The 27,596-nt window shown below is 31.6% G+C and overlaps 1 protein-coding gene across 1 annotated transcript in view; it reads right to left on the bottom strand.

The window, feature by feature from the left end:
• e (nonribosomal peptide synthetase ebony) overlaps positions 1-14,773 on the bottom strand; it is a 52,879-nt gene extending 38,106 nt beyond the window's left edge. Inside the window, exon 1 of the mRNA XM_089709760.1 lies at positions 14,636-14,773. The gene's annotated coding sequence lies outside the window, so the exon portion shown is untranslated. The remainder of the gene's footprint in view (positions 1-14,635) is intronic.
• Between the last annotated feature and the right edge of the window lie 12,823 nt (positions 14,774-27,596).

Genomic DNA, 27,596 nt, shown 5'->3' with positions numbered 1-27,596 from the left:
AGACATTTTAAACCATAAAATGCGAAGTTAAAATCAGTCAGGAAGAGTCAAAAGATTTTCTGACGCGTTTCATTCGTTTATTAAGTTGTTTAAATACATATTTACTGTCTTATTATTTGTATGGTGAAGGTTATTTGCTTATATAAAGTTCTATACATTTCACGAGAAGTTGATATGTGTGATTCTTGTGTTTATTGTAAAAGATCGGATCAGTTATTATGGAGATTACCAAGTCACGACAAACCCAAAACAGAAACTATTGTTTTTTATAGACATGGAGGACGTCAGGTCGTTCATTTATATAAAAAATGAATTCTTTCTCTACTCTCTCTACTATAAGCTTTTTTACATTTTTTTCATTAAGATGTCAACTTTATTATTTAACTTACACGCGAATGATTAGATGTTTTTAATTATTTACTCAATAATTATGCCATAATATCTAATCGGAATTTGAAAGAGGTCTGCACTATAACATAGAGTTTATAGTCGAGGGAAGCTGCGGACTCTAACTAATATGAATGTAAATTCTCAATATGTCTCTGTATTTCTCTAAACAGTAGCAAAACTACACTATTTAACTAGGCTTCGACCCGCAGCTCCACCTGTGTGTTCAATGGAAATTCCCCTGGGAATGAGATGTTTTACCGTGGTAAAAAGTAGCCTATATCACAGTCTAGCCTCCTATCTCTAGACACAAACATCGTTGAATAAAATCATTCCGTTGCCGAATGAAAGAAAAACAAACATACACACTTTCGCATTTATTATTAGTAAGGAAGTAAGATAATATAAATATGCAAATAATTATGTCATTATTTTTGTAACAGTAAAACATTTTAGCACAAAGTCTACGTCATATAAGTGGTTATACTTGAAATCGTACCGCATGGTTTGCCACGTGATTTTATTAATAAAATATAGTGATTTTAAAAAATATTCTAGACTAGCTTCCGCCCGCGACTCCGTCCGCGCGGAAAAATTAAGATTTATTTTTTTCTACGTATTTTTCCGGGATAAAAAGTATCCTATTTTATGCCCAGGATAATAAGGTATAATTATACCAAGTTTCATCGAAATCGAACCGTTAGTTTTCACGTGATGCCTTCACATACAGACAGACCGACAGACAGACAGACAGACAGACAAAAATTTTTTTTATCACATATTTGGGTTTGGTATCGATCCAGTAACACCCCCTACTATTTATTTTTTCAATGTTTTCAATGTACAGAATTGACCCTTCTACAGATTTATTATATACTAGCGGTCCGCCCCGGCTTCGCCCGTGGTACATATTTACGTTTTCTCTACATAAGAACCATCCTCGTACTTCAAGGAATATAATAGAAAAGAATTATCGAAATCGGTTCAGCCGTTCACACGTGATGCCGTGACAACGCGAAACGGGTGCAGACCCGCCGCCTTTTTATAGCTCCCGCCGCGAAGCGCGTCGAACGCGGCCTCTGATACACAAAAATAATTCTGTATTCACGCGCGATGACTTATAGCGTATTTCATGTATAACTTTGGTGTTTCTTCACCGATTTACATGATTCTTTTACTATAACCTGCCCAGGAGTATGAAGAATAATTGTGCCAAATTTGGTTAAAATCCGTCGTGTAGTTTTTGTTTCTATAACGAATATACAGACAGACAGACAGACAGACAGACAGACAGACAAAAATTTTACTGATTGCATTTTTGGCATCAGTAGCGATCCCTTATCACCCCTTCATAGTTTTTTTTTAAATATATTTCATGTACAGAATTGGCCTCTCTACAGATTTATTATAAGTATAGATGTAGGTATAGATTCTTTAGAGTTTAATAACAGGCAACGGCGATTTTTGAATTTTAATAAAAAAATTATAGCTTTTATGGTTCTCGTAATATATGTTACTAGTGCTCCGCGGTTTTACTCGCAGTGCTCCGCTCCTGTTGGTCTTAGCGAGATGATATATATCCTATAGCCTTCCTCAATAAATGGGCTATCTAATACCGAAAGAACTTTTCAAATCGGACCAGTAGTTCCCGAGATTAGCGTGTTCATACAAACTTTTCAGCTTTATAATATTATGTATAGATTTTTACTACTTTTTAGTAATGTGCCTATTCACAAATATTTGGTAAATAACTTCACATTTAGGTATTTTATGTTTTGTTCAATCGTTCTTTAATAAATATTTGAAAGACTTTATTTTCTTGCTCTGTGGTCTATAATTTAATAACAATTGTTTAAAAACAACACATTGAATTTTTGTTTACCTTCTTATCAAATCTTTGTTATACACACACACAGTGAACACCATAGAACAATAGAAATATAACAATCACAAGCACAACCTTAAACCATTTTAAGACGAGGTCACATAATTTCCTAAGGTACATTTACATAAGGAAATTAGACCAAAATATAAGATAAATAATGTCGATCGGAAGGTTGAGTTGAGCCGGCTACTCACGTACCTGCCACAGGGGCAATATTGGAACAATCTCGGTCGCACGGCGGCGGTCGGAGCAATTTCAGTTGTCCTCTAAATTGCCCCTGCTTGCCTATTACCTCACAAATTGAGGGTGCAATTCCAATATTGCCCCTGCTGCAGGTAAGATAAATGTATCTATGAGTTGAAATGCGAAATACCATCACGGAACTATGTTAATCTAATTTTCATATGAAATTCTATAAGTAATTAGAAATGTTAATGTTGTTGTTTTTTTTCTTTAATATGCTAATAAAATTCTGAAGCTTTTAACGTTGAATAATATAGATTATAATTTATAAGAACATTAATTAAAATCAACATCAATCAACAGAGAAAAGAACATTCCAGACTAAAAATATATCGCCTTTTAAACGTCTTTCCAACGAAGATTTTTATAAATATACTTAGTTAGAAAAAATTAAAAAATACGCTTAAAATCGAGAAATTATTATATTGTCACCGATCCTTGATAAGTGTTCAAAGTTTGAATTAAATCTGTCCGTTTAAAGTGGGTCAAAATCGAGTCAAAAGAGTGAGTTACACTTTATAGAATAAAAAAAATCGATCACGAGGCGGGATCCGAACCCGCGTCTTCCACCATGTGAGTGACATACAAACAATAAACATACAGATGAAGCTATTATAAGCGTGTAAATATAAACGCAAAGTTACCTACATTTTCTAAATGTAAAAATGCATAGAAAATTACCTTAATGTTTATATTTTTAGATGTAATCTTCAACACCTCTCTAATGAGCCATAAACGCAAGTGGTCAAGGATTCACTTGTGAATATTCAAATGCTAGAACATAAGTACTTCTATTATATAATTTAGGAGTTAAATAATAATATTAATGCTTTTCTACTTTGATTTTACGCGAGTATTATACATTTAGAATTTAAAGACTTTTTAACGGATTTTAAACGCGATTTATTCATTATATTATTTTCCCGACGTTTCGAACACTTTACAGCGAGCGCAGCCATGGGGAGACTTATACGTATGGTTACGGGAAAATTATATAATAAATAAATCTCGTTTAAAATCCGTTAAATAGGTTTTTAATTTCTAAATATTAATGCTTTTAAAATACGATGACATTATTGTAAACTATCTGTTAAAGTATTAGATACGAGAAATAAAATCTTTTTGTTCATTTTATTTAATTTAAATTCAAAATTCAAAAAAATTCAAATTATTTATTTGCTAGAAATGTGGTAATCTTTGTACAGATGTTATGTACTTAAATTGTCCTGCGCAAATCGCCAATTGATTGGCATGCAAATATTATATTGACTCTTAGACTATAATATTTGAGCACAAAACCTAAGTACCCATGGCTTGCGTCGGAAGTGAGCGGATCTACAGACTACAGTCTACAAGGCTGTTACATCGTTAATTAGTACTATTTACAAATATCCTACAAACTACGCCAGAGTTATCTTAAAATCTATATAATTTATCTCGAACAATCTTACAACGATTATATCTCATATATGTATATCTACATTTTAGTTTTTTAACTGTTTAAGAGTAATATGTATTAGATTATATAATATGTAAAATAGGTAGATTATTATCTATATTATACATACATACATTTAGCTCTATTTTTAACCGACATCCTCAAAAATTATGAAGAATCGAGAATTTTTTAGGTAACAAAGTAAAAAATATATTTAACTATATGTATAAGAACCAAACAGTTTGATTTCCTATACTTAATCATTTATATTATGATTATGACCTGGGGGTAATGATGTTTTAAAGCAGTATTAATTCCAGAGTGGAAAAATGGCAGACCTATATAGGTCATCTAGCGCCATCCCTTTCCTACAGTGGAAATAATACTGCTTTAAGACATCATGGCAACCCTCCTTCCTAGTTCCTAATTCCTATACCCTCATAGGAGGCCTATGTCCCTACAGAGAGAATAGGTATATGTACATATTATAATATGGGCTGATGATGATAAATTACTATTATATCATATTACTTGTATTCTCTTGGCTAGTAAAATGAGGTTCTAGGAAAAAGTAAATTAATAAATAATATCTAAAGGTATCAAGTTAACAAAAAATTAATGAACGTTATTCCCGGATTTAATTTTTAAAGTGAAACTTTTATTACATCGTCTCAAACTTTTTGGTCTGTGTAGCGCATGTTGCTTGTATCGCCGATCAATGCACATTCTTATACTGAAAATCAAAAAATTTACTTATTTGAAATTAACGTAAACAAAAACCATAACATCCTTCTGGCGCAGTCGGGTAAAAAGATTGTTACCATTGATAATATATATTTGCATATAATATTATATTGTAATCACAGATATATAAATTAAATATTATAAAAACTGGACGGAAACATACATAAGGATCTCTATAAATAATGTATGTTTTAGCATTGGTCGATTTATAGGAAGTGACGGTATATCGAAAATTTCCAGAAAATAATTAAGGATATACGAAAATAAACCTTAAATGGGCTATGTCTCAAGTTAATTGTTTGTATGTATGTATTTCAGATTAAATTTATAAAAGGAAAACGTGTTCGAGTCTCATAGTAATTTCAAATCTATACCACACTACAATGTGCTGAAGAGTTTGTTTGTTTGAACGCGCTAATATCAGGAACTATATTGGTCCGATTTGAAAAATTCTTTCGGTGTTAGATAGCCCATTTATCGAGGAAGGCTATAAGGCTATATATCATCACGCTAAGACCAACAGGAGCGGAGCAACGTGGGTAAAACCGCGGGGCGCGGCTAGTAATAATATAAAGGTGAAGTGTTTGTCATGTCTGTGTGTTTGTCCGTTGAATGCGCTTATATCAGGAATTTCTGCATCGTTTTCAAAAATTCTTTGTTCTTTGGATATGTAAGCAATCAAAGCTTTTATAAGATGTGCATAGAAACAAGATGAAGCTACGATTAAATTAAATATATATCATTCTAATCAACAATATATATAATGGATGTATTTTCCAACTCGTCATCCATTTGTCATCATTAATTATGCATATATAATATTTGAATAAGAAATAGTAGGGATGTAACGATACCGATACAGATACCGATATATCGGCCGATATATCGGCAAGCCGATATATCGGTATCGCCGATAATAAATCAACCGATACCGATATTTTTTTATTAAATTCTTTCTTTTCTTTTATGTTTTTGCATTGTATTCATTCATATTGTATATCTGTTTCTGTAATAGTGTTAAGGAAGAGCGGAACCTCCTGACACAAGCATTTTATTTGCTTACTAGGAGTGTTCCAATCACAAATTTGTTTATGTAAAGGAAAGAAATAGATAATTTTGAATTTTTTTAATTTTTAACGTGATAACGTTTTTAAAATCGTTTTAGTCGGGTGACATGTTCATAAACTTGTGTCACACCAAAACCTCACGAGCGCGATCGCAGGTATAACGAGAGAGAGACGGACCGATCTCCCGTTTCATCTCGAGCGCTGCCACTGCATTATGTTATCACGTAAACATCTCGATCGTAAACCTACTTTACAAACAACCAATTTTTTTGATATCAAATAATTCAAAAAATCCGCGCCCAATGAACGATGCGGGAGGCCGCCCGCGCGTGCGCACTTTGTTTTCTGAAAAAACTCTACCAATACTGCCGTCCTTTGTTAAAAAAAAGCCGTTAACCCTCAAATGGTCAATTTTCAGTTTTAAATGTAGGGTGATAGAGTTCAGAATTCTCTATCTTTCTGTCTAAGAATCATTAATAGTTATAAATATATGAAAATATTGTAAGCCGTTAAGTAACACAATTTTCAGCGATTCCATAACTTGAAAGCGTCTAACCAACACTACTTCGCTAAATTTCCTTTAAAGTACCTTAACCGCCAGATTTAATAATTATTTTTTAGCTTTTTACTTGACTAAAAGTACGTTATCAGATTATACTTGACTATAGGGACGCAAAAGGACTATAACTGCTTTATGATATGCTTTCATATAACGATTCCAATGGAAATCCTTACCTTATTTGCAGTTACTCGCCCTTAACGCTTTTTTTAGTTAAGTAATTTTATTTAGGAAAAATTCTAATAACACTTTTTTGCTTAGCTACAAAGCAGCTAACCCTCATTTTTTAGCTAAAAGGCAGTTATCCGATTCTGGTGATGCATCAGTTTTGGGGATGAGAGTGATGATGAAATAATGTCGCTCCCAAGCAGAGTACCGATTGTTTTTGATTTTCTTTTACAAGACGTATTGTTTCTGATCAGGTTTACTAAGTTTTAAACAATCTAGCAGCTAAATTACGGAAAATATAACAAGTCAAAGTTACGAAAATTTGGTAGGTAATGGTTACGACAGTGCGAACTTTCAATCGTACTTCTCTGTTTAGACTCTGATTTGTCACTGTAACCGAGAAAGAGAAGAAAGACAGTCTGTACTATTTAATTTTTAAAACTATTTATTAATTATGTAATTTACCCCTTGGGTGGAATTAGTAATCGACTGTCAAGCAATGTACTAGAGATGGTGATACAAAAATTGTTAGGAGTACACTACCTTTGACCCGCTGACGGGGAGTCCATTTTGCAACTATTGCTATTTTTTCTTATCTTTATATGTATTAGATTATTAAGGTTTGTATTTTTTACATTGTAGCAAATAAAAAGTTTTCTACCTCCTGCTATTTTCCACATATTCTGGTATATTATATTTTCTGAATGTGGATGAAAGAGTCTTCTAATCATTTGATAAGCGGTTCTACATTATTTATTAAGAGCATCCCACATGTAAGAGCTTGAAGCCCTATTGAAACCAGGGTGTATTTTTTCAAAAACCTTGTGCACAAGTCTTAATTTTTTTTTCAGGAAACGATTTATGTTTACATTGTTTGTGGTTCTATATGTACTCAATATCCGTGACTCGCATGATGGCTTCGCAGAAGAATATTTATAAAATAACGTTAAAATTGCAATTCTAAATGAATATACGGTTCCAAAAAAGAAAAGCGAGAAGATTTATCTCAATCTTAACCCATTAATGAGCCACTGTAATGAAATAAACGTGAACATGACGAGAAATAAAGGTTAATTTTATCGAAAACTTAAAAGAGTCATTTAGTAAAAGAGTTTAAAATACTTGTTACTCACAATAAGACGCTAAAACCATTAATTTAGATAGTATTTAAATCCTTAATACTTAAACCTAAAAGCTTTTGATCCTTTTCCTTTCCATTGGTTGACCTAGAGGATGTAATTCCCGAGAGCAAAGCCTCAGACAGCAGCAAATTTTTAACATTAGTAAGATTAAAATTTAGTACAACTATATAGAATCATAGTACAAAAGCATCCAAAAGCCCTTAAACGCTGATTATAAAGTTTTTGAAATTTAAATTAAAACGAAAGTCTTAGCTTAAAAGTAGTTATAGTAGCTTAACGACGTTTTAGGTAAGCATTTTATTAATAAATAAAAAAAAATCACAAAATGAAAATAAAAATACTAAATTACTTAGCTAAAAAGTCGCTATGGTATGTGAACGGCCGTCTTGTCCAGTAAATAGTTAAAATTTTCAGATTATATCTAATATCTAATATCTAATATATATCTAATATCTAATATATATTATAAAGGCGAAAGTTTGTAAGGATGTATGGATGTATGGATGTTTGTTACTCTTTCACGTAAAAACTACTGAACCGATTACAATGAAATTTAGCACACATATAGAGGGTAACTTTGATTAACACATAGGATAGTTTTTATCCCGGAAATCCCACGGGAACGGGAACTATGCGGGTTTTCCTTTGCAAACGCGGGCGAAGCCGCGGGCGGAAATCTAGTGCTGAACTAAACGAGAAAAAGTGAATTTAAAAATAAATTATAACAGTTTCTGGGTAAAAACTAATATTTATATATAATATAATTAAATGTCGATCGATGTATCTCACAATAATTATTGTAAGTGTCATAATTTTTAAGAAATAACGATTTCCGTGTTTTTTGCCATTTACTCGAAACTCACTTCGTGGGCTTAACGGCTTTCTAGTTAAAGGTCGGCAGAATAGTAAACTTTTATTAGGTACTGATTGTATGTGTATTACTTAAAGTTTAACTGACTTCGTAAAATAATTATACCTACTAAAATAAATGGTTTTGTTGTTTTTTGATTTGGCATTTTTATTTAAAAGAATACGATTAACAGTTGTCTCTGTTAAATGTTGGTAACTTTTTATGCATAATTCACTATTTATTTTTCTACCAAGCCATCGATATCGGTATCGGTATCGGTATCGCCGATACATTACTACAAATATCGGTATCGGTATCGTATCGGCAAAATCATGTATCGTTACATCCCTAAGAAATAGAATATTTACTTCTATATTAGGTCTTTGTTCAACACTAGTAACAGCCCGGGGCTTTACTCACTATTTTATCCGGATAAAAAATACATAAACACACGGTAACAGCGTGGATGAGTACCTAGTAGTTTTTCAAACAAAAATAAGTACAATATTTTTATAGTTATACTAGACTAGATTTCCGCCCGCGGCTTCGCCCGCGTTTTCAAAGGAAACCCCGCATAGTTCCCGTTCCCGTGGGATTTCCGGGATAAAACCTATCCTATGTGTTAATCCAAGTTACCCTCTATATGTATGCTAAATTTCATTGTAATCGGTTCAGTAGTTTTTACGTGAAAGAGTAACAAACATCCATACATCCATACAAACTTTCGCCTTTATAATAGTAAGTATTAAGATAAGATGGTACCTTTACTATAGTTTATAATGTCTATATTTTAAGCTCTTTTGAAAGATATCATTATTAATGCATAAAGAAAATAGTTTTTCCTTTCCTTTCTAAAATGAAAATATCGGAAATCGGAATAATAATAATCATAATTGTTAAATACAACGTATTTTAAGGATAATTTTCATACTTATCATTTTCAAATTCAGAAATTAAAGAACATTCAACATATTTTAAATGTCAATTAATTTTAATTTACTTACATCAAAGTTTCTCGCACTTTACAACCGCGTCGCGTTGTTACATTTTTCACTTTCGTCATTACGTTTTCATAATACTTATACAGTAGTATTCAAGAGCCTAAAAACAACATTTCCACTATATTATATGCTTTAATAAGACTCTCTATTAATTATAGAACGAATTCTACCAATAAATCATACAATTCAAACCTTACCTTCACAAAATACCAACTTGCCTACCAATCTACGCAAAATTCCATCAACGTTCCAAAATAAATAACAAAAACAAATTGTCTATTATTAAACAACCATTAAGTTATATAATTCGCCTGTACTTGAATTTTACTTTTATTGTCTGTACCGCTTGACCACCGACTAAGGTTACATCTTTTATTTTGTAACAATTTTGACATTGACCTACTGTTGTAGTACACTTAATTTATTACGCGCTAAATCATTTCGAATTTAGAATTCGAATTTCGCGCGCGATAACTATCGACGACTATTGATTAAAAAAAAGAAATGTCATAGACAAGATGGCATCTTATAAAATTAAAAAAAATGTGTTTAAATTTTTTAATGTGTTTAATTATTTAATAAAATGAAATTAAATAAAATGATAATACGAAGTATTAAAATATGAACTTAAGGAATTTATAATTTCTAACCTCCTTAAAAATTTTTCGTTGGTGTTTATGTTTCAAGGTATCGACGAAAAAAAAAATTTGACATATCTACCTACACTGCTTTTTTAAAAGCACCTTTCTATACCACACTAAGATTAAATTCGTGGAATTGATTAAGCTTTTATACAGACCAATAATATTAGCTTAAAATTTTATAAATAAACAGTGCATAGATTTTTGTACTTATTCCATAAAAGGATTAATAGGTATTAAATTCCAAGTATTCAGAGGTCAATGACCTTTGCGATCAACAATTCTTCTTTACCACAAAGCGACCTTTCCCTTAGTTCTACAAAATAATAAAGATAAATATATTATAACTAGGTTTCCACCCGCGGCTTCACCCGCGCAGTCAAAGAAAAACCCGCATAGTTCCCGTTCCCGTGGGATTTCGTCATTTTCCCGGGATAAAAAGTAGCCTATATGTCCTTTCTCGGGTATCAAAATATCTCCATGCCAAATTTCATGACAATTGGTTCAGTAGTTTAGGCGTGATTGAGTAACAGACGGACAGAGTTACTTTCGCATTTATAATATTAGCACAGTATTACCATTATTAGGAAATAATGGTAATACTGTGATATTAGTATGGAAGTATGGATATAATAAGTGTTTTAACCGACTTCATTCATTTTCCTAAAGTATCAAGATTATTCGCTCACTAATATTTGACTCATACTTCGGCAAAATCGCATTTGATGTGTACTTTATGTGAATCGATAAAACCATAGTCAGTTTAAAATTTAAATATGACAAAATTAATTAAAATTTTTCGAAGTAGAACTGAATAAAAGTATTGGTACATCGCATCAAAATCCGGTCTATAGTTTTAAAGATTTTAGCATACACGTCCCACACGTACATGTCCCTAACATAGGGACAGCGACTTTGTTTTATACTATGTAGTGATGATACACATTTTACTTTTTACGCAAGCATTTAGGCCGGGAAATTAAGGAGCTTATATTTTATTTTGATAAAGTCGAATTGGGCGAAGTCAGGGCGAGAAGCTATGGTATAAAAAGTATTAAGTAGCTATTAGAAAAAGCATTATTAAAAATATGTATGCATAATTTAAATTATTAACGAGCCTCCTCCTTTTTTTTGAAGTCGGTTAAAAATAAATTCAATCCGTTCGAGATTCCATCCTTTAGAGTTTAGACGTGAGCGAAGCAGGGGCGAGCAGCTAGTTTATAGATAAATCACAGATACTAAGATTACTTAATAGTTACTCTATAACGAAAAATAATAGAGTTAAATCAACAATTTTTTTAAATTTTTTCATGATTAAAGTTCAAACGAATATAGGAAAAACGTCAGCAGTATTTAAAAAATATTAAGCTTACGTAAGTTAACAAAATCTAAAATTAATCTCATTAATCGCTAGAAAAACTATAGATACAAAAAATAACGAAGTTACCTAATTGTTGCATAGTGGTAAAACCATATAAGTATTATGAAAACCAACATATTGTTGAAAACCAGTAGGTAATTAACGCTATTTTAGGGGTTGTATATTTTTAGGTCGAGGTTTCTGAACCGATTTAAGTGATGCTTATTTTAATTGATGCGGAATAGTTTCGAATTGGTCGCATAAAAATTTGATTCGGATAGGCCCAGTAGTTTTTATTATAGGATATACTGTATTTTATAGAATAAACATTATATTTTTATTGTAAGTACATATTATTATACATAATATTATGACAGAGTTTGAATATTACTACGTACCTATTTAATAATAATAAAAATAAATAGACACTAAAAACGTTGTTGAAATGTAAATTAATAAAAAATGTAAAGTAATGTATTGCCCTGTATTGCCACACTGAAAAATCTGAAGGCAAATATATTCAATTAAAAAAGACTGTCAAAAATATTGATTAGCGCCAAATTAGCGCCAAACGCTTGCATATTATTTTTTTATTTTAAATGTATTTATTTTTTCGTCTAATTTTAAATAATTTTTATAATATTTATGTAATAATTAATGATTTGACAATGGACGGCATGTCAACCGGTGAACAAACGAGAAGTCTTATATATTATTCCATATGGGAAGTAATTTTAAAATTAAAAATATGTTAATTTGAATATGTGGTTTACTTCTTGAAAGTTTTAGCTAGAATTTTCTATAGGTAATCTTATATATAAAAATCTTATATATAAAAATGAATCGCAAAATGTGTTGGTAAGCGCATAACTCGAGAACGGCTGAAGCGATTTCGATAATTCTTTTTTTATTATATTCCTTGAAGTACGAGGATGGTTCTTATGTAGAGAAAACGTAAACATGTACCACGGGCGAAGCCGGGGCGGACCGCTAGTTTTCTATATAATTGGTAAGTACCATTTTTGTCCGCAATTTTTCGTAAAATAAAATAGTTTTCATATATTTCAAAATTTTCATATACCATGGAAAAAATAACATAGACCGTATCTATTAATAGTTATTATGAATCATAACATGTTTTTATAAGATTAAAAAGCGATACTTTAGAGCTTACACTTTTAGTAAGATTTCTTGTATATTTCTAAATAGGTACTTAGATACTAAAATATATTTAAATATTCAACTAGGTATGTATATTTTATTTCGGTTTATAATTTTATAGGTAAACCAGAATCTGATGGCAATTAGGGAAATCAAAATTTTGAGTGTGCAACCCTAGGGAAAATGGACTGAACGATTTTGATACTGCGTATTTTTTATTTTGTCCTCAATATCATTAGTCGCATTAAACAAGTGGATAATACTGTATTTAATAATGAGATATCCACGTAATATTATGTAGGTACTTAATAAATGTATAAAATACATATTACTTTTCTAAAGGTAATACATAATATTATTATGTGTTTACACATACCTATATAATATATTTGAATATATGTATATCATTATGGCATGTGAAAATATGGATGTAATGATAATGCAGATCAAAACTTATTTACTATATTAATTAATTAACGATTGTTTATAATTTTTTATAAAATAAAACAATAATAAAATAAAATCATGTTTATTTTCGTAAGTATTAACACATTATAAAATTGATTTGTACACCTTGGACTTGACAAATAGCCGAATTGGAAACTCCTGTAATAAGTTTTCATAAAATTATATTTAAATCAACAAACAATATTATAGTTACCTATTTATAACATTTTTAATTTAAAGTATCAAAACGGGTAAGTCCAACTTAGCAATAAAATCTTTCACGCGCTTTAAAATTGAAAATTATGATGTGTTTGACCCTTCTTCATCGAATATTTTTCTATACACATTGTAAACAACACCTCTTGCTTGTGATCGCAGCGGTTTTATCGATATTTCGAAGATTTTGAAGACAAAATCCTAAAAATTAATCATCAACACAAATAATTTGACAACCAATTTGATAGTTGACAAATAAAGTTGCCACATGAAAATCTTTTATTTTTCAAATATAAATATGCCATCAGATTCTGGTAGACCTATAACATCATTATTGTACTGTATTACTGAATTTTATTTTTCAGTGTTACCAAAATAAAAAAATGCACTACTTATAGAAGTTTCACTTTTCTCTCAAGAATTTATAATTTTATAACCTGAACATATTATCCTATTTGACACTCACATGGAATCATTGTTGTAAGTGTGGGTGTGTGCGTTTTTTTTTTTTTGGCGGGAAGACGTTTCTTTTTATATTTTATATTCTTCTGCTTAAAATAATTATTTAAAATAAATTGCATAGCTTACCGAAAACTTGTTAGACGTTGAAATTTTTTATTGAGCTTAATATAAGTACCTAATTGTAATTTTATTTAAAATGTTAGTACATAATTAAATTAAACCAACAACACGTGATAACAAAATATTCTTACTATCATGATAATTAATTGTTTTAGTAATATAATTTACTTATTTAATGTTGTAATTATTGCAATTTATACAAAAATAATTAATATTTTTTTACGCAATTACATACGATAACGTGTCCTTTACATTCATATCTACAAATGAACTGTATTAAAAGCGAAAATTAAATTATTAGTACCTAGTACAGATTTCATGTGCTATTGGTTTTAATTGTGTCGTTTATTTTAATTTTAAAATTAAATTGTTTATATTTTAGAGGTTGCATTCCGATTTAATATGTTTATTATCGGCTAGTTTTAATATTTCCTATTTCAGAAGATTTTATTTACTTACGTGAATTATATAAATTGTCTCTATCAATTAAAAACATCCATACCATTTCATTATTTAATTTTTATAAATAGCTTATTATTAATTATGTATTCACCGCTTTAATTAAAACTAACTATTTTTTTTCATACATAGAACTACATAGAACTAGGAAATAATATTTTACGTTATAATAAATAATAGTTATAAAATAAAAACCCTCTTTATTAAATTAATTCTATATGAAGATAATTTTAACAATAAAATTTTACACCTCAGCTTATCTAAAATTAAAAAAAAAACACTCACTGCAAAAACCACAGATCAAAATCCGAGAAAAAAAAACACAAATTCAAATTTGGAACGCACAAAATGTCACAGACGCGCGCGTGAAAAAAATTGGCGCGCTGTCAAACGCGAACTGTCAAGTGCTTGTGTAATGCAAGGTGCAACGGGTAACTGCGCGCGTAACAGGCTCATACCAATTTATATAGACGGTAATAACTGATTGTGCTACAGCGTGTGCCTTGGCCTTTATCTTGCAGGATTTTAAATCGAATAAGATCGGCTCTAAGAAGATAGATTTATGTGATGATTATTTCGTTCATAAGCACACGAGAAGTCTGAAGAATATAAATAAGTTCGTAGGTATTCTACTAATTTTGTAATTCGGCTAGCTTACTTTTTTTTCTTAGTTTGGACGAAAAAATGTTTGAATCAATTAACAATAAATATTAAATAACAAAAATAGTTCGGTAAGTACTTAATTAACATAACATTTAAAATATAACACAGGTCAATACCATTTTTACTTATACTAATAATTTATTTTATTTCAGCCTTCATAAGCTAAATTATTAAAGCTTTCGTAAGAATTTTAAATACAAAACAAATTACGAATTTCAATAGGAATGCCTCTTCAACCTGGTTTCTAGATTATGGAATAAATGACCGTGACTTCATCTTAAAAATTACATTTTAGGTAAGTCGAGTTATTCTCTAAAAATATACTAAGCATCAAATTTAAAGTTTCTTTCAAAATCGGTCCCACCGTTTCGGAGATTATCCGTGACAAACATACAAGCATTTTATATTATTTAATGTAGATCGAGACTAGAGACATTTTGATAATATGCATTGTTTAATATTAATTCAATATTACAATTAGACTTAAAATTACTTATCTGCATTTATTTCTATGCACTTATTTACATTTATAATCAATACATAATGTATTCATGGAAATTTTATAATTGTAATAAAGTATTATTTTATCATTGAGATAATATTACTACGTATGGAGGAGACACCACGAACAAAATCTGTGCGCCATTTTTTTGCTCTAAGTTTTAAAAATTATTATTTAGTTAGGTACTTAACGATGAAAGTTATTCCTTTGCACTTTTCCGTATTATTTGTATTATTTGTGCAATATCGTAACACACACGAAGGCATGTTTGATGCGTTTCACTTTAAAACCATTAAAAAATACCGCTCAACATACGTCACATGACGTATGTTGAGTGGAACATAAGTGATGTAGGCGGTGTCGTCTCCTATTAATATTATCTCAATGTATTTTATCCTTGAACTTATACAGTCCCTTTGAAACCATAACCTAAGACAATATAAACTTAATTGTGTAACTTATTTTACGATCCAAACATAAGAATATTAATAAAATAAGATATACGTATTAACTTTAAATCTAACCTAATGAAAGCAGATTATCTATAACTAGCTGTGCCCCGCGGTTTCACCCGCCTTGCTCCGCTCCTGATGCCCATAGCCTTCCTCGATAAATGGGCTATCTAACACCGAAATAATTTTTCAAATCGGACCAGTAGTTCCTGAGATTAACGCGTTCAAACAAACGTTTATTATTATAGTAAACGTTTATTATAAGACTATAAAAAAACTGAAAATCGGTTTTTTACTAATAATGAATTTATGATCTGAAAAGCACAATAAAGAACGTCCAGAACAAAATGTAAGTACTTAATTTGTTGTATACTTAGGTTGTATCTTATATATAAAATTCTCGTGTCACAATGTTAGTCTGCATACCTACTCCTCCGAAACGGGTGGACCGATTCTCATGAAATTTTCTGTGCATATCGGGTAAGTCTGAGAATCGGCCAACATCTATTTTTCATATGTACCACGGGCGAAGCCGGGGCGGACCGCTAGTATTATATATAACAATAATGTATTAAATTAATTTGATTTTAATAAATTTAAATAATATTTATTGAAGAAAATTCTCGAATTATTCAAATACTAGATGACATCCTTAGATTAAGGATTGGTCTCCGCGCGCGCGCTACGACTAGATACCGCCCCACCTAAAAACAATAGCTCTGTGAGTGCGGCAACTCATTTCTGTAGTGTGTGTTAGGCAATTTGTAAAGACGCTAGTGTGTGTGAAGAATTGGGCTGCCAGCTACATAAATTTTACCTCATAAATGGGAAATCTGGCATCTTGGAAAGAAGTTTGAAAAATATTTTTTTCATCCTGACCTGGCCGGGAATCGAATCCATGAACATGTGAGTCAAATCCACTTGCGACGCTACTATACTATAGTCACAAAGGTTGTTTAAAAGTAGGGATGTAACGATACATGATTTTGCCGATACGATACCGATACCGATATTTGTGGTAATGTATCGGCGATACCGATACCGATACCGATATCGATGGCTTGGTAGAAAAATTAATAGTGAATTATGCATAAAAAGCTACCAACATTTAACAGAGACAACTGTTAATCGTATTCTTTTAAATAAAAATGCCAAATCAAAAAACAACAAAACCATTTATTTTAGTATTATTATTTTACGAAGTCAGTTAAACTTTAAGTAATACACATACAATCAGTACCTAATAAAAGTTTACTATGGTAGAGTTTTTTCAGAAAACAAAGTGCGCACGCGCGGGCGGCCTCCAGCATCGTTCATTGGGCGCGGATTTTTGAATTATTTGATATCAAAAAAATTGGTTGTTTGTAAAGTAGGTTTACGATCGAGATGTTTACGTGATAACATAATGCAGTGGCAGCGCTCGAGATGAAACGGGAGATCGGTCCGTCTCTCTCTCGTTATACCTGCGATCGCGCTCGTGAGGTTTTGGTGTGACACAAGTTTATGAACATGTCACCCGACTAAAACGATTTTAAAAACGTTATCACGTTAAAAATTAAAAAAATTCAAAATTACTTATTTCTTTCCTTTATATAAACAAATTTGTGATTGGAACACTCCTAGTAAGCAAATAAAATGCTTGTGTCAGGAGGTTCCGCTCTTCCTTAACACTATTACAGAAACAGAAATAAAACAATATGAATGAATACAATGCAAAAACATAAAAGAAAAGAAAGAATTTAATAAAAAAATATCGGTATCGGTTGATTTATTATCGGCGATACCGATATATCGGCTTGCCGATATATCGGCCGATATATCGGTATCGGTATCGGTATCGTTACATCCCTATTTAAAAGTAAAAAAGCGGAAATTAAAAAAAAAACATATTATATGAGTCAGTTAAACATGGTTAAACAGAAATAAATTATTGTATTATACTTTTTTATACATGTGTTAGTAATAGTATTGAAAAAAAAAAGTTCAAATTATTGCTAAAATATTTCCTCAACCACGTGTATTTTTTTGGATATGCAATACGGCAACACTGAATGGCGTCGTATTTTCGTAGAAAAATTTTTCGAAGTAAAGGAGAAATTTCGAATAATACGATACTTAGTGATGGTACGTGATCCCAGTGTCTTTCTTATTTTTTGTTGTATTATTTTTAAATAGTTTTATGACACAAATAGGCATTCTACTTCAGATTTTGTTCAAAATCTTTATAAACTATCGGTTCACCCTCTCCACACAATGCTTGTGACACGACTGGCTTGGGTACGCCGAATTCGGCGTACTATAAGTTGCCGCATTTTTCAAGTACGCCGGCGGTATCTAGTCGTAGCGCGCGCGCGGAGACCAATCCATAATCTAAGATGACATCCAACTTTGTCTGCATCAAGGTTGTTTTTTACGGAAACTTTTTTATCGTATAAAAATAATTATAAAACACTTGTTATGCTATGAATTTAATAACAGGCCTAGCCGTATTTTAAATATTAGCCGAAACAAAAATACAAAAATTTCAAAAAATTTCGTGTAAAAAATTGTGTGTAAGTGTGCTTAGTAAAAATTACGGTTTCAATTAACAATTCCGAATGAAACCAAATAACAATGTAGTCGATAGATATATCTATGTAAATACTACATGTTAATTTAATAATTTTATTCATATACCATTTTGAAAAAAAAACCTGGTTTTCACATCTTACAAATCTATAAAAAACATTACAATTGAATATAAAAAAAAATCATTTATATAGGTATTCAAATAAAAAACAAAATATACATTTGTATCAGCCTATATTCTGCGGAAATATCCTCTCATAGGATTAACGGGATGCACAATCGACTAGACTGGGCGACAATCGGTACCGTATATAAGTATAGTTGGTACCCTGACTATATAATATGTTTTATTATTTTTATCAGTAGGTAGGTACAACAAATCTATACTTATCTATACTATATCTTAATATATATAAATCTCGCGTGTCACAATGTTTGTCCTCAATGGACTCCTAAACCACTTGACCGATAATAATAAAATTCGCACACCATGTGCAGTTCGATCCAACTTGAGAGATAGGATAGTTTAAACATGTAGGTACCACGGGCGAAGCCGGGGCGAACCGCTAGTATTTTATATATATATATATATATATATATTTTTTTATAATATTAGAGCTGAAGAGTTTGTTTGTTTGAACGCGCAAATCTCAGGAACTGCTGGTCCGATTTGAAAAATTATTTCGGTGTTAGAATGCCCATTTATCGAGGAAGGCTATAGGCTATATACCATCACGCTAGGACCAACAGTAGTGGAGCCACGTGGGTGAAACCGCGGGGCGCAGCTTCTGTATTATAAAACCTTCCACCACGTCTGTCTGTTTGATCGCGATAACCTCAAAAACGGCCGCACCGATTTTCATTAAGTTTCCTCCAATGGACAACTCGAGGAAGGTTTAGTAGGTAAATAATTTGTTAAGGAGAAGCTAGTCGAAGCATGGTCTTCTATATCGGAGACCTCCGTCTCCGATATAGAGTATGAATTCTTTCACACTTAAAATTTAAAGCAGCGAGCGAACATTAAATTTGCATATTAGTGAATTAATAAAATAAACAATACACACACAGCACTGCCATTCACTTGATAACAGAAGCAAACCACTGAGTTGTGTAAAAGTGCCAATAAGTGTTTATAAAAATTAGACAGAACAAAAATAAACTAATGTATCCTTAGACATTAATATGGCTACCTAATAATATAATATTATAAAAATATCTTACAGTATTATAAATCCTTAATAACATCTCTATAATATGTCCACATATTCTACAATTTATAATAATAATAGTCAATTAATTTAATAACAGCGTATTAAAATATGATTCCGCATTAGTACCTATAGGCAATAATTTTCTAATAGACTACATCTGGTAAGTTATGTCTTGAAGCTATACATAAAACATGACATGACCGCCTCCTTGGTACAGTGGCAGACGCGTGAGCGTAGCACCGAGGGGTCCTGGGTTCGATTCCCGGTGGAGACGAAGAAAAAAAATTGTCGCGGTCTGGCAGGACACAGAAGGCTGTTCACCTACTTGTCCCTAGAGAAAATCGATCAGTGAAACAGATGTATAACGCATCTGCCCCTTACCCCACTAGGGGACATGGGACTTCACTTCACTTATACCAAGGAGGCGGTCAAATAAAGGTTAATTATAATTTATATTGTGTTACTAGCGGTCCGCCCCGGCTTCGCCCGTGGTACATGTTTACGTTTTCTCTACATAAAAACCATCCTTGTACTTCAAGGAATATAATAAAAAAAGAATTATCGAAATCGGTTCAGCCGTTCTCGAGTTATGCGCTTACCAACACATTTTGCGATTCATTTTTATATATAAGAAGATTAACATTTCCTTACTAATATGTAAAAATTGTTTTATAATAATTTTACATCTTATTTTTCCCCTTATCAACAATATAAAATTTTATTATTACATACGCACAATAACAGGGTAATTATTCAAGTATTTATTACTAATTAATTTGTTAGTAATCTATAAACGATGAATCGGAATGAGTGTAGGAGGAAAAAATCTGTTTTCTTTTTTTATTTATTTATTTTATTTATGTTTTGACGTTGTTTCTATGCCTGAGATAAAGATCGATAATTATTATATGTAATTAATATGTATGTAGATTGTAGAGATAAACTACGATAACATGGCGCGCCCCTCCAAATTACTGTTTCAATGTGTGTAGTGACATCCTTACGAAGGAGTTTGTATGTAGTTGTACGTATTCGTCTTTAGTACTTTACGTCCAGATTTGTTGGTCAACTAATCATAAGTTGCCGAGCGCCCAAGACAACGCACGTGTCGTTTTCAAAGAATACGTCAGTGCAGCGCCATTACTAATAATAATGAGCGATTAGAGCGGGACTAGTCGAGCAACAAATCCGTGGATTTGTTTTTGTTTGACGGCCGTCTCATTACGCACACATGCGTTGTGAATCTTGGTGGTGCATTGTAAATACTTTCACAAATACATACTTTCAAACGTTTTGAATTTTGGAGGGGCGCGCCATGTTATCGTAGTTTATCTCTATTAGGTATATAGAATAGAATGTTTGTCTGTATGTCCTTTATAGAATCGTATTATAATCGTAATCGTACAATGCATTTGTTTATGTGATTATCTTCAGCAAAGTTTTGTGCATTGCAGAGTACCTATACATTAGTATTCTCTGAGATTGCGCATGAATCCATGAAGGTTTCTGAATACGACCAATCTTCGACTGTGTAACACAAGCAAAGCCGGGGTGCACAGCTTGTAGATTATATAAATCGGCTCGCTCATACTTAAAGGTATAGTTTCGTTTCTATTGCTGGTATTGTATGAAAGAATTATTATAAACTAGCGGTCCGCCCCGGCTTCGCCCGTGGTACATATTTACGTTTTCTCTACATAAAAACCATCCTCGTACTTCAAGGAATATAATAAAAAAAGAATTATCGAAATCGGTTCAGCCGTTCTCGAGTTATGCGCTTACCAACACATTTTGCGATTCATTTTTATATATAAGAGAAGATAGTGTATTTTATACATATAATATAAAAGTATTTTACTATCCTATCAATGTATATCACCAGACACATAAATCATACAATAAATAAACTCCGTTGCGACGTGAAAGACACACAAACAAAAATACATACTTTCGCGGTTGTAATATTAGTAATTACCACCCTACGAAAAAATTGAATTGAATCGAATTATAATATTAGTAAGGATTATCCCACCAAAAACATTTTCATGTAAAATGTTGCCAAGACGAGTCCATATGACTCGCACTGTCAAAAAGTTATCAGATCTCATGTAGAGCCAAGCTTCTAACACTACACGCCCTAACTCTACAAGGCCTAACTTCACAAACTCTACACCTTAGTCAAAATATGTGGCCTGGCCATTTCGCTACATTCACATCGGCGTAAGGTGAAAAATTAATTCACTGTTCATTACTTTTGTGTTATACAATAGTTCTTGTAGTAACGAACGGCCAAGCCACATATTTTGACTAAGGTGTAGAGTTTGTGAAGTTAGGCCTTGTAGAGTTAGGGCGTGTAGTGTTAGAAGCTTGGCTCTACATGAGATCTGATAACTTTTTGACAGTGCGAGTCATATGGACTCGTCTTGGCAACATTTTACATGAAAATGTTTTTGGTGGGATTTCATTTCTTTTTGTAAGTTGTTTGTAACAATTTTATTTTTTATTTTTAGCTACTGTGTGGACGTAAGAGGCAGGAGACGTTCGCAACACTTCTATTCATTCATATTTATATGATCTGATCTGAAGTATATGTCTCATCAATATATGTCGATTAAATTTTTAATTTTTTTTTTAACAAGGAGTACCTATACATATATATATATCTAGGGGAACCAAGTTTTAGATTATTAGATTAGACCTCTAGCGTCATCAAAATTTAATTTAAAATTACAGGTCTCATACAAACTCCCATCCCCTAGTTTAAGGGGTTGGGGGATGAAAGTTACAAGTTTTATAATTTTTTTGTTGTTTGTGTGCTAATACTAGCTTACATACAAAATTTCAGCTTTCTAGGGCATTAGGAAATACCTTAAGAATTTTGATGATCATCAGTGAGTCAGTGACGAAATTAGCGTTTTTTAGATATAAATACAATCTGAAGTATAAAAGCTAATGTAATTAAAACTTAATATGTTCAATAAGTCCGCTATTGACAATATATCCCGAAAATTTTGTTGATCTAGCATAATCCAAACCCAAGTTATGAGGGTTCAAAAAAACATCGAAGCGCTTCGAGAAAAGGTAGGTAGTGCCCGTGCGCGTAGTCGCTTGGCTCGTCTTGGCGGGGGCACTACCGTGCCCCCAGATGAATAGGTTAATTTGAGAATTGTAATTATATTATATGGGGACAGTTTAAATATAAATAATAAGGATATTGATGTAGGATTAAAAAAAATGTTAGATATTAGTAGTAAGACTAAATGTAAATTTATGTTGTGTACCTTGCCATACCTACCTGGTTTGACACAAGAACAAAATAGATTAATTTATAATATGAATTTAAAATTGTATAACCTAACAAATCATCATCGTGATGCATTTATTTACTTTGACATTAACTCATGTATTAAATCTTTTACTTTGACAAAGAATACAGTGTATCTGCCATATAGATATAAGCGTGAACTTGCTATGTTAATAGCATATAATATTAACCAGTCTGGTACATGTTCGGTATCAGACCATCGATCTACTATAATTTTATGTAGTAGTAATTTTATACATCAACCTAGATTAAGTGTAGACAGACAATCTAGCCCTAAGCTAGATTTAAACTAGTATATAAGACAACAGCTAAGCAGTGTTTTTCCATTGTGCATCAAAATATTCAAGGCTTGGCTAGCAAATTGTTAGAAATAGAATTGTTTCTGAATGATAACAATATTAAAATATTTTGTGTAACAGAACATTGGCTTAAACAATGTCAGTCGTTAGTAAATATTGAAAATTACAAATTAAAAAGTATATACTTTAGGACACAGGCTATTCACGGAGGTTCTGTTATTTTTGTACATGATAGTGTAAAATGTAAAGAACGAACTGACATTGTTAGTCTTTCTGTAGAACGGACCATTGAACTGTCCTGTGTGGAGCTGGAGCGTTATATTATTGTTTGCGTTTATAGACCCCCTTCCAGTGACTATAATATGTTTGAGACAGTCATGGAAGAAATATTAAAGCGTCTAAGCAGGAGTAAAAAAAAAGTTATAGTATGTGGTGATTTTAATATTGATTTACTTTTACAAACACAAACGGCTACACGAATTGTTAATTTGTTTCAGTCATTTAATCTATATAAACTTTTTAACGAACCCACACGAATTACACCTACTTCTGCAACTTGTATTGATAATATATACTGTGACTGCATCTGTTTAGAGAAAAATATTCTCAATACATTGACTTCGGATCACTGTGGCCAGAAAGTAGTTTTTGAATGGGATTGCATACCTACATTTAAAAGGATTAATGTTAGGCCTATAACTAAAAAAGGCATTAATAAATTTAGGAATAATATTAATAAAAACCTGCCCGTACTAAATGATCAATCCTATCCTAATAGTCCTTGTGAAATGTTTAAAAATCTTTTTAATTTAGTACATAAAGAATTTGAAAAAATATTTAAAGTTAAATCTTTAAATATTACCAAGGATTTACCATTTAGTAAATGGGCGACAGCTAGTATACATAGGTGCAGGAACATTCTTTATGAATTATATGGTATGAAGCAATATAATAAAGACCCATCTTTTCTTAGTTATGTTAGAAATTACTCAAAAATTTTTAAAAAAGTTTGTTTCACTGCAAAGCGTTTGTATATCAAAGAAAAAATACGCGACTCTGATAATAAAGTTAAAACAGTTTGGTCAATTATTAATGGTGAAATGGGTAAAAGCAAATCAAGTAATACCATAAAACTTGTAAATAATGACAGGGTTATTGACAAAAGTGCTGATGTTGCGCTTGCTTTTGAAGAATTCTTCAGTAGTGTCCCTGCTACTATTACTAATAGTTTAAATTCGTCTTCAGCACTCGCAGAGACCTTTTTGAGGGACCATGTTGCGGAGTGCAGTACATTATTTGAATTACGACACGTAACTGCTAATGATATTGTTACTGCCTTTAAGACGCTTAATCTTAAAAATACTTGTGATCTTTGGGGAATGTCCGTAAATTTAGTTAATAATATAATAGAAAATATTGCGAAAAATTTAGCTTCCATATTTAATAAGTGTTGTGACTATGGTACATTTCCTAATTTACTAAAGCTTAGTAAAGTTATACCTTTATTTAAGAAGGGCGATCAAGAAGACTGTAACAATTATAGACCTATCTCTATTTTACCAACATTAAGTAAGGTATTCGAGAAGTTAATATTAAACCAATTGAGTAGTCATTTTGCAAATAATAATTTACTGCACACCAAACAGTTTGGTTTCACAAAGGGGCGCTCAACCACAGATGCTGGAGTTGCACTTCTAACACATATATATAAGGCATGGGAAAACTCAAAAAATGCTCTAGGGATATTTTGTGACCTCTCCAAGGCATTTGACTGCGTTGAACATTGTACTTTGTTACGTAAACTTAATCACTATGGAATTAAAGGAAAAGCCCAGAACCTCATAGCGTCATACCTGCATGATAGGATACAGACTGTAGTTGTTAATGGAGAACGTTCTAGCGGTGCGTCAATTAACATTGGTGTTCCACAGGGGTCAATTTTAGGTCCCTTCTTGTTCTTGGTATATATCAATGATCTTCCCTATTATTTGCAGGATAGGTGTGAAATAGTTCTGTTTGCAGATGATACCTCATTAATTTTTAATGTGGATAGGCATGACCCAAATGTTGACGAAGTGAACAGTGCTCTTTTACACATATCTGAATAGTTTACTGCCAATAATTTATTATTAAATGCCAAAAAAACCACTTGTGTTGAATTTTTACTTCCTAATGTAAAAAAGTTGAACAGAGATATTACCTTGAACGGGGAGGTATTGCATCCTACTGAGTCTACTGTATTTCTAGGGTTAACATTGGACGAGAAACTACAGTGGGGAGCCCATGTCAACACCGCTGCAGGTAAGCTCAGTTCTGCTGCATATGCAGTCCGAAAAATAAGGCATCTCACCGATGAAGATACGGCCAGATTGGTTTATTTCAGCTACTTTCATAGCATTATGTCCTATGGAATTCTACTGTGGGGCAGGGCTGCAGATATAGAAACTATATTTATCTTACAGAAAAGAGCCATTCGCTCTATATATAATTTACGTGCTCGGGACTCACTAAGAGATCATTTTAAGAATACTGGTATCCTTACTGTACCATCACAGTATATATTTAATAATATTTTGCATGTACACAAAAGCTCTGACTTACACACAAGAGTAGGAGATAGACACGATTATGGCACAAGGAACAAGAATAGAATTGAAATGCCATTTTTCCGATTAGCTAAAGTTAAAAATTCATTTATGGGTCAAGGTATACGCTTATACAATAGAATTCCTCATAATATTAAAGAGTTTAGTAGTACTAAATTTAAAACTTACATAAAAAATGTACTAGTTCAGAGAGCGTACTACAGTATTCAGGAATATATGGACGATAAAGACCCATGGAGGGTTGTCGCGTAAAAACCACAGGACAGTTCTTTGGCATATTATGTAGTTAGGTAGATATAAGTTACATATTATGTAAATTTATTGACATTATTTAAAAGAGCAACTATGGAGTTTCTTGCCGATTCTTCTCCATAGATACTGCTTTCCGAATCGGTGGTAAATGTTAAAATACTATGTAATGACGATTCGAAAGTGCTACTAAATAGTAGTCTAATTGAATAAATGAATGTTTGAGTTTGAGTTTGAGTTAATCGAACCCAGAACTTAATCACTAAAACGCTCCATTGAACAAGACAGTTAACAGCTTCATTCATTAACTAAAAACCTTTTTATAGGAAGCCTTTGGTTTTAAAACTCAAGGTAAAGTACTTTCATTATTAAACTTTATTCTATTTTTAGTAATTTATTTGTGAAAAAATTCGTGAGAATATTTAAAAATAAACTTTCTGACAGGAATGCGTAGTTGTTTCGTAATCCAGTATGGATTACGAAACAACAAAAAATATTATATTATAAATGCGAAATATTATAAATGCGAAATATTATAAATGCGAAAGTAACTCTGTCTGTCCAATTCTACTGAACCAATTTGCATGAAATTTGGTATAGAGATATTTTAATACCCGAGAAAGGACATAGGCTACTTTTTACCCCGGGAAATAGGATAGGTTTTATCCCGGAAATCCCACGGGAACGGGAACTATGCGGGTTTTTCTTTGACTGCGTGGGTGAAGCCGCCTGTGGAAAGCTAGTACATAATATGTATAAAAATTATTTATTTACGGTTGTTGTTGTTTTGTAAACTCAGATTACTAAGTTAAGAACGTTTTGAAAAAAATATTTAGTTTACTTTCGCAAATGTTTAATTCAAATTCAAATTCAAATTCAAATTTCTTTATTTGCAGAATGTAGATTTACAAAGATGTTAGGTAGATACATATTACATAGGCTCTTAAACATTCTGGCTCTTAATTGAGCATGCAAATATATTATAAATTACAATAAACAATTTTATATTACACAACAGTAGATCCCATTAACATTATATATATATTAAATTATAGCAGCTATTATAAATTTTTACAAACAAATATTTCGGTCGAATATTCGGTTCGGAAATTAGTTTTTTTTACATAATATTATTATAATAAATAAAGATACAAAAGTCAATACAATATTTAAGCCTAATCCAAGTCCTCGTTCATCTTACATGTCAGAAATTCATTCACCGTATAAAAGCATTTTTGTTTCAGAAATGAAGTAATCCTCCATTTAAATTTATTAAGATTACAACTCCTTATATTTGGGGGAAAGTGATTATAGATTTTTATAGCCATTCCTTGACAATTAGCACAAAATAATTTTGATTTACACATGGGG

The sequence above is a fragment of the Colias philodice genome, chromosome 23 (assembly GCF_061535455.1).
Source record: "Colias philodice isolate Cphi_HAF_F1 chromosome 23, ilColPhil1 Martin Lab GWU primary, whole genome shotgun sequence".
NCBI classification, from domain to species: domain Eukaryota; kingdom Metazoa; phylum Arthropoda; class Insecta; order Lepidoptera; family Pieridae; genus Colias; species Colias philodice.
This window is presented reverse-complemented; position numbering and strand designations above follow the sequence as displayed.